The sequence below is a fragment of the Pimephales promelas genome, chromosome 24 (genome assembly GCF_988280905.1).
Source record: "Pimephales promelas chromosome 24, fPimPro1.hap1.1, whole genome shotgun sequence".
In the NCBI taxonomy this organism is placed as follows: domain Eukaryota; kingdom Metazoa; phylum Chordata; class Actinopteri; order Cypriniformes; family Leuciscidae; genus Pimephales; species Pimephales promelas.
Window position 1 is genome coordinate 3466672 of NC_142792.1, and position 8854 is coordinate 3475525.

The following is an 8854-nucleotide window of genomic DNA, read 5'->3' on the forward strand; positions in this document are numbered from 1 at the left end:
CACTGCAAAAAATATTTTCAAGATTTGTTATCACAACATATTTTCTTTTGTCAAATCAACTTTATAATAATTTATTTAGTTGAGATAACTTATTATTTTGAGTTTCTGATTATTAAATTAATCTCCTTCATTGTATTAACTCACTTTTTCCAGTTCAATCAACTTAAAATTTTAAGGCAACCAGGTTACTTACTTTTTTAAGTTAAACCATCAATATTTTTTTACAGTGCAGCCTGCATTCGACCAAAAAGTGTGGTAAAGCTATATAGTAGGATGTATGATTGACAACTATTGTCATTTTAGTCTTGAATCTTGAATACACTGAACTCGACAAACTCGTAATTGGGAAACTTCCGATGAAGCACATGAAGGCAGCATGAATCCCATATGCTCCCAACAGGTCAAGACTTCACTAATGTGGTGAAAGCAGGTTAATCTACCTCTCTCAGCATCTGATGTCCCTCAAGACACAGATGAGCACTGGAGAGCTCTGTTCTCCACGGGTCATGCTGCTCTGATTGTGGGGTTTAAAAGCTTTTGACCTTTTAAACCCTCATCTGCATAAGAAGCGGTCAGTTCAGCTTCCCTTTAACTCACAGGAACCCACCAACCAAAAGCGCAAAGAGACGACCACATAGCAGGTCCCCCGGGATCTACCAGACAGCCCGCTTTAGCCTTAAAACACCGATAGACTAGTGAAAAATGAGCATGTGACACGTGCAAAATAAACAATGCCTCCGCGCTGGAAGTTTAGTGGAATGCGCCGTGAAATGTGACTGCGGCAATATGGAAGTGTCCTTAAAAGAGAAAGTGAGTGAAATGAATATTATGTAAATGAAGAGAGGTCTCACGTGCAATGGTATTTCATTAATTTTGGAGCTTTGACATAATTGCAAGCTCTAAATGTATGATCGCTCCACAAACGCAGGCCCATGGGGAGTCTGACATTTATTGAGTTTCACCTTTGTGGCAGCGGAGAATGAAAAATGGCTCGCCCGCCCGCAAGAGAGGAAAGAACAGCCGAAAATAGCACATATAGGAAGCGACCGAACGGAGGAGTCATGCCGTGAGGTTACGCCACCTGGATCAGGGGAGGAGACTATACGGATTGAGGGAAGGTTTAATTAGACGGCGGATGTTGATGAAGGAGGAGAGCGTGCGAGAGGCTTTTCTGGAAGTGTTTGATGTATCAGAGGACATTTATTTTTCCTCTCGGTTTTTGGCTTAGTTAGCGAGGGGAAAGTGGAGCACTTAAACAAGGAAACTAAAGAGTGCTGAAGAGTTTTCGTGGTGTTCATGACTCATTGGTCAGAGACGCGGCAGATTTAGCACTGGCTGTCTTCCTTTTTCGTCATCTTATAACGAGTCACAACAAGCTTCTCTTTATGCGAGTGCACCTTGGAGACAGGATTTAACGGCTAACGTATTCAACTGCTCTTTACGTGTTCAAATTTGATTGGTTGGAATCAGAATATTGCAGTGAGAGGGGAGGGGCATCCATTCTTTAGAATAGAATTGAATACAATACAATACAATAGAAAAGAAACAAAAATAGAAACTGATTTTACAGTTTAAATATCTTACACTCACAAAGACGGCATTTGTTTGATCAAAAATACAGTAAAAAAAGTATTTATTGGACATATGTATTTTATTTTTTGTACTTTAAATACTTAAAAGTCTTCACTGCCAAATTTGATCCATTTAATGCATCGTTTCTGAATAAAAATATTCATTTATTTAATAAAAAAAGTCTTATCAATCTATTGAATGGTAATATAGGCATAACACTCTAAAAATGCTGGGTTGTTTCAACCCAAATGTTGGGTTAAAAATGTTGGGTTAAAAATCTTATAAAAAAATTTACAGTTAAAATTTTGAATTACATTTTTAACCCAACATTTGGGTTTGTCCATATTTGACCCAAATTTGGGTTGAAACAACCCAGCATTGTTTAGAGTGTATAAACTAAATATAATAAATAAATAAATTAATTAATAGGTTGAATTGTTGTGATAGTGATTTACAATATAGTAATCGGATTTGTGTACGTCATTCAAATTTGTAAAATGAAATAAAATAAATAACTGGGTGTGTATTATCTGAATGAACTATAGAACTTAAACATTAATATTACAGTTATTCAATTTTATACTATAATTATTTCATATTTTGACCGGATTTCAAGTAAAGTCTTTGGGTTTGGTCTGATGTGTAGACATTTTTTGTATTCCCTATACTGAACAGTGAGTAAATGAGCACATTTGAGCAGTGGTTTTCTCTTGCAGTGCCCCTAACTCCTAGGCTCACCACTCCTCAGTGTCCATTGATAACAGCCATTATCACCAGCAAGAGAGGAAGAAAGATGCTTGCCATTGGCTAAAGGTTATCCAGAGGGGTGGGGGTTTGGGCCGCCTATGAAAACAAACCCACCCATTCCGCATCAGGTCCAAAAAACAACAATAAAACACACCTGCCTCTTTTTATACAGCTAGCAATGTAACTGTCAACTGTAAAAGCTGTTAAGTGCCTCATGGTCAGACACATGCTGACTTACTAATGGAGGTTCCTTCCAATGAGGGAGAGTGAACCTTGGCAAACATAAGGAACAATAAGCAGCAGCCATTTCAAGCTTTTAAGAGTAAAACAAAAGACTGTTTTAAAGCAATCGATACTAAATAGAAACAGAATAAATTATTCAACAATAAATGTTGTGCCCAACAATGTTGACCCACAATGAGTGTTCATTTTGGAAGTATTAACTAACTTAAAATATTATTAAAATAATTTTAAAAATGCTAACAACAGAAGCATCATTACTATTATTATTATTGTCGTTGTTGTATTAATTTATTAAATAATAGTTTGATGCATCAGTTATTATTGTTATGAAATATATAAACACAATATAAGTTCTTATGTAAAAAAAAAAAAAAAACCTAACTAATTGACAAATAAATTAATAAATGAAAAGTTCACTATCAGTAGCAGTAGAAGTGTGCATATTTGGATGCGGTCAGAGAGACCAAGGAGAGAGTATTAAGATGTGAACAGCCTCCATCATAAACATAGTGACTAATAAACTTTATGTACATCTGCCTCTCATAAATGAGTTCATAAGATATGCCTAAATTTAAGACTGGCATTTAAAAATGCCCGGGTTTATGCAAATGATGCCTGAGGTGAAATGCTGACATGCCAATGTTGGTCCAGATGTAATAAATAATGTAACAGTGAGCAAAATTTTAAGTACAGACCAGATTTGCATTGTACTATACACAAACTAAGAAACTCAAACAAACAAACAAAAATGGTAATCACTGATATTAATATCTAATTGTGGTTGCATCTCTGAGGTTTGAAAAAAAAATGTTCAAAGCTGACTAATAATAAAAAAATAAAAAAGATTATATAATGTGAATTTCATACTATCCAGTGGCTTAAGTAAAAGGAAGAATTTTTAGAAATGGAGGAGATCATTTATCAATAATATATGTGGGTATAATCCCACATGAAGCCTCAGACGTTGCCAAGATAAGGCGTCACGGGCCTCTCAAATTAGAAACAGGTGTACTCCAAGATTCCTTTACCTATAATGGCATGTCATATGAGCAGCTGCTTTCTATAATTCATTCTGATTCCATATTTAATGTGGAGTGGGAGCAGATTTCGCAGTTGAAGGCGTTTTTGGAGAGCATCGAGACCTGCCTCCTGTAGTGGCTCCTTAAACAGGATTAACTCAGGAGAAGCCGGATGTACCGTGGCAGAATTCATAAACAGCAGCACCCCAAGGGATAAAGAAGTTGGTGCACTAGAACCAATTGCAGTGTGCTTGTTCAGTAAGACTTTTCCAAGCAAGGAATTATTTGTGATGTTGATTCAAGCACAGCCATGATCAGCGGGTCCTATTACATTTTTAAAGGTATCGTACAACTTGTTGGATAGGAGTTATATAAAGCAGAGATGGACTATTGATTCTTTTGGATGGATGGATGGATGGATGGATGGATGCGTGAGTGGGTGGGTGGATGGATGGATGGATGGACAGAGATGGACTATTCGTTATTTTGGATGAATGGATGGATGGATTGATGGTGGGTGGATGGATGGATGGATGGATTGGGTGGGTGGATGGGCGGATGGACAGACGGATGGTTGGGTGGGTGGGTGGTTGGACGGACAGATGGCTGGGTGGATGGATGGATGGGTGGGTTGGTGGATGGGTGGATGGATGGATGAATGGATGAATTGGGTGGGTGGATGGACGGATGGACAGACGGATGGTTGGGTGGGTGGACGGACAGATGGCTGGGTGGATGGATGGATGGGTGGGTGGGTTGGTGGATGGGTGGATGGATGAATGGATGGATTGGGTGGGTGGATGGACGGATGGACAGACGGATGGTTGGGTGGGTGGACGGACAGATGGATGGGTGGGTTGGTGGATGGGTGGATGGATGGATGGATGGATGGGTGGGTGGATGGATGGACAGATGGATGGACGGATGGATGGACGGATGGATAATTACTTTAATTCCTAATGAATACAATCAAGCCATAAAAGGTTCTCACTGAAAATCCAATTTAATTAAGAAATACTTCAGTCAATTTTCCATTGACTTTATGACAGTCTATGCTTCCCTGATATGAGCTAAAAACCACATAAAGTACCAGATTATTAGAGATGAGCCTTTATATCCCCACGTTCTGCAAATTCCCAGTGATAAATACAGAACGGATCCAATCTTTCCTCCAATCAGAGCATATGGGTATGGAAGGCCTAGATTACAGAGATCAACTCAATGTCTGCCAATGTGTTCACTAAACCTGCATTCTATTGCTAAAATTCGCCTTTTTTTCTTAAAATTAAACTAAATCAGAACTTGATTTGAACACTCCACATGCATCAAGCAAAGCGGTGATGACAGAAGCAGACAGTCGCACAAACAATGATTAAAAGCTTGTTTACATTTGCTCCTTATAATTACTACTGAGACTCCAAACCGCATGCAAATTTCAATCACTGAAGTAAATCTCACCAGTGGATTTGTTTGTTAGTGCATATTAGCACTGCACCTGTCCCAGATGATATTCATTAAACGAGAGGGTGCAGACACACCAGTCAATAGTCTACTTACTATTTATCACACTATTTGGTTTTTTTTTATTTCCGATTTTATATCTTGTTATTTTATTTTCTGTAGCATGGGTCTAAATTCCAGATGAACACTCGTCCTCATCCACACGAGAGTCCTTAGAAGACTCTGTCATTTCCTGAGCAAACGGCACAGAGCGGTTCAAGCTCAGCCTCCTGCTGACATCAGCAGATGTGCTCACAGCGGACTCACTGAGCGCTCGCTCGCCGTGTAGCGACTACGCGCATTTGGCTAATAATGAAGCTGTAGTTTTGATGTTTTGAAACTCATGCAGTGACCCGTACATTTGCTCATTCTCTGAGTTGTATCATAATATGACCCAGAATGCCATATTAAAATAGAACCTCATTAGGGGCTCTATTTACCTAACCTTCCCTGGCCACATTACGACCTCATTTAAGCAGCAGATTATCATTAAACCATCTCTTTTTTCTGCGTTTGGCACAGGCCCATGTCATCTTTTCTCGCAAAATGTCAAAGTCTAACCTCAGTCAATTCAGAGTGGCCTATCGAGAGAATACGAGAGAGAAAAAAAGCCTCCCTTTCGCTCCTATCAATCGTGAAAAGCTTTTATAGATAATTACGGCTTGCATGCATTTGCTGCCGCCATACCTTTTTTTTTTATAGTGCTTGTGGGTGTAAATGAGATTGAGGTAATTAAAAAAGCTCGCTGGTGATTCTCGCCCTGGCGAGAGCCAAAAAGCATTTCCCTTTTGTGAGGTCCATTCGCGCACTCGAAACGTCAATGTGATGAATGTAAGTCAAGGTCACGTATGAAAGGCCTGTTTAAAAAGCAAGAGCTGCGATATGAATGATGGGAACTGCGGGAGGTGGGAAAGTGAAAGCACTTTGCCTAAAACCACCCGGTAGCATGTGATAAATGTCGGCGGTCAGCGGTCTACGGCTTTGAACCAGAACACTGTGCTGGAGAGGCTGAAACTACAAGTCAGAAGGTGAAACGTGTCTTTCCACGGGAGCAGAAACACCACGTGAAATTCACATTATAGGCTTTGTAATGAAATGTCATAAAGCCAATCTTATTACCACCGACACGTAACTCACTCTCAGCCGTAATAAGACTCAATGATGACAGTGCTTCAACTGAAGTAATATGCTGTCAGGTCAATCAACGATGTGCACTGTGAGGGAAACATATAAAGCCTGTAACAAACCAAGTCAGCTAGTCTTTTGAAATGAAAAGACATAGTCAAGGTGTTTGTGCGTTTGATTGACGGAGATATTTCACTGAGACCGGATATAACCCCGCTAGTGTGAAATGATTTGGTACTTCTGCTCTGAACATTGTGTTAGTCTGGAAATGTTGTGACAAACTTGAAAAGACTCCTTTGATTGGCCCGAGGGAAAGCCGAGAGATAAACTTGTTCCAGGAAGCCATCAGCCAGCTTTTCAGGGAGCCTCTTTCCCCGAAAGATCACGGCTAAACCAAGAGCCCTGAAACCTATGGAAATTACTGCACACACACCAAAGGAAGTGAGAATGTCAGAAAGACACTGTCTGACCATCTGTCAGCTGAGAAATGTCACTTTCCAACAGAATGAAGAGGGAGAAGAAAGTGGCAATGGTTAAATCTTATTGCCGTGACCTCTTCAGAATAACGTTACCGTATCATACACTACCGTTGAAAAGTTTGGGGTCGTTTAAGTTCACTTTTCAAAAAACTTTTGCTGATAATTTACTCACCCCCATGTCATCCAAGAGGTCCATGTCTTTTTTTTCAGTCGAAAAGAAATAAAGGTTTTTGATGAAAACATTCCAGCATTTTTCTCCATAAATGCACTTCAGTGGGAACCATACGGTTCAAGGTCCAAATGACAGTTTCAGTGCAAACTGTTCAAAGGGCTTTAAACGATTCCAGACGATGAATTAAGGGTCTTATCAAGCGAAACGATCGCTCATTTACAAAAACAAAAACAAAGTTTAAGTTTTATAATCACAAATGCTCGCCTTGCACTGTACTGCGATGCACGTTTGTGACTCTCCTGTTCAAACTCGTTCATCAAAATGAACGGATCTTTTTTCCGAGTCAATTTGTTCATTTCGGTCGTTGAATGAACCAAATGACTCGGAAAAAGATTCGTTCATTTTGATGAACGAGTTCAAACAGGAGAGTCACAAACGTGCGTCATAGAACAGAGCAAGGCGAGCATTTGAGCTTATAAAACTAAAACTTTGTTATTTATTTATTAAATGAGCGATCGTTTTACTTGATAAGACCCTTATTCATCATCTGGAATCGTTTAAAGACCTTTGAACAGTTTGCACTGAAACTGTCTTTTGGTCCTTGAACCGTTTGGTTCCCACTGAAATCATTTATATGGAGAAAAATGCTGGAATGTTTTCATCAAAAACCTTTATTTCTTTTCGACTGAAGAAAGAAAGACATGGATATCTTGGATGACATGATGGGGGTGAGTAAATTATCAGCAAAAGTTGTTTTTCAAAAGTGAACTACTCCTTTAACCTGTCAAAGAAAGGATTATACTGTCTAAAACTTTACCCGAAGGCTCATTTTGCATGAGAGTAAACTGTCCTTTGCACAAGTCAATCTAAACAATGAGCCAGCTCATGGAAACCTGCAACCCAAATATGTTTTGTCTGCCTTTAATGAATATGCTGTGCGCCAGTCGTGAAAGAAGCCTTCAGAGAGTGTTTTACAGCTAAAAAAAATAAGTAAGAATGCTATTCAATTATCTCCCTCTTTACTCGCGGAGCCAAATAGCCTTCCTCAAATTGAAGACGTTGTGAGTTGATTCAGGCAAATGGACTGAATCGCACTCAAGTATTTATAGTTTCGAACGCTCTAGTGTACATCCTCGCGGTGATGTAAAACTGTTATTTAGCCGTGAATTGCCGCAGGAACAAAATTACTAGCTATAATACCAAGAAGCCAAATGAAAAAAACATTTCACACAATGGAGATTTGTACTTTTCTCTGTTATCTTACATTGTAAACCTGTACAGCGATATTAACAAGTTTATTTCACTCAAATAATACTGAAAGTTTCACTGTACCTATACAGAAAAAAACGTTTTTTTGTAAAGTGTTTAATCGTTGGTTATATAACAGGTGACTATTAGAGCCTGTGTTTTGGTAGATGGATTGTGCAAAATGTACAGTGTATGCCATGTTGTGTACATGTACAGTAAATATCACAGTCCTTACCTCGGTGCCTCCCTTCATATCAGCCAATGAGCCGCCAGCAACCCTAAATGTGCAAAATAAACAGAAATTACACACTTCACTTATATATTATTGTTAAGATTATCATTTTTCCATATTGTTTATATTTCCCATTATAATGACCTATATTATGCTGATCTCAAATGTGGATTTAAATGATTTAAATAAAAAAACTCAATAACATTGTACTTGCCTTTCGTGCTTGTGAGTCTCAGATTCCCACTTTTTTTTCATTCCTGCTCGGCTGAGTTTAACATGGCTGAAAATGAAGCGGTGAAAGAGGAAGCGGCTCCCCTGGTCTCTAACCAGCACATCTGTCATCTCCGGTCTCTGGCTCACCTCACCCTGCCCCAACCTGGCAACCATTAACAACCCTCCATTTAGGAGGCCAAAGGATGACGGAGAACAGGAGGAAGCGAGAGAGATAGATGCACGGGACGTCCCTCAACTGAAGGCCTTCGCATTCTTCCTCCCCATTCCAGGTCATTACTTCTCC

General features: G+C 39.2%; 1 non-coding gene across 1 annotated transcript in view; it reads right to left on the reverse strand.

Moving 5' to 3' along the window:
- Positions 1–8385, reverse strand: part of LOC120470981 (uncharacterized) — a 146107-nt gene extending 137722 nt beyond the window's left edge. The window contains exon 1 of the transcript XR_016149973.1: positions 8341–8385. This is a non-coding gene — a transcript (uncharacterized LOC120470981). The remainder of the gene's footprint in view (positions 1–8340) is intronic.
- Positions 8386–8854: the final 469 nt, after the last annotated feature.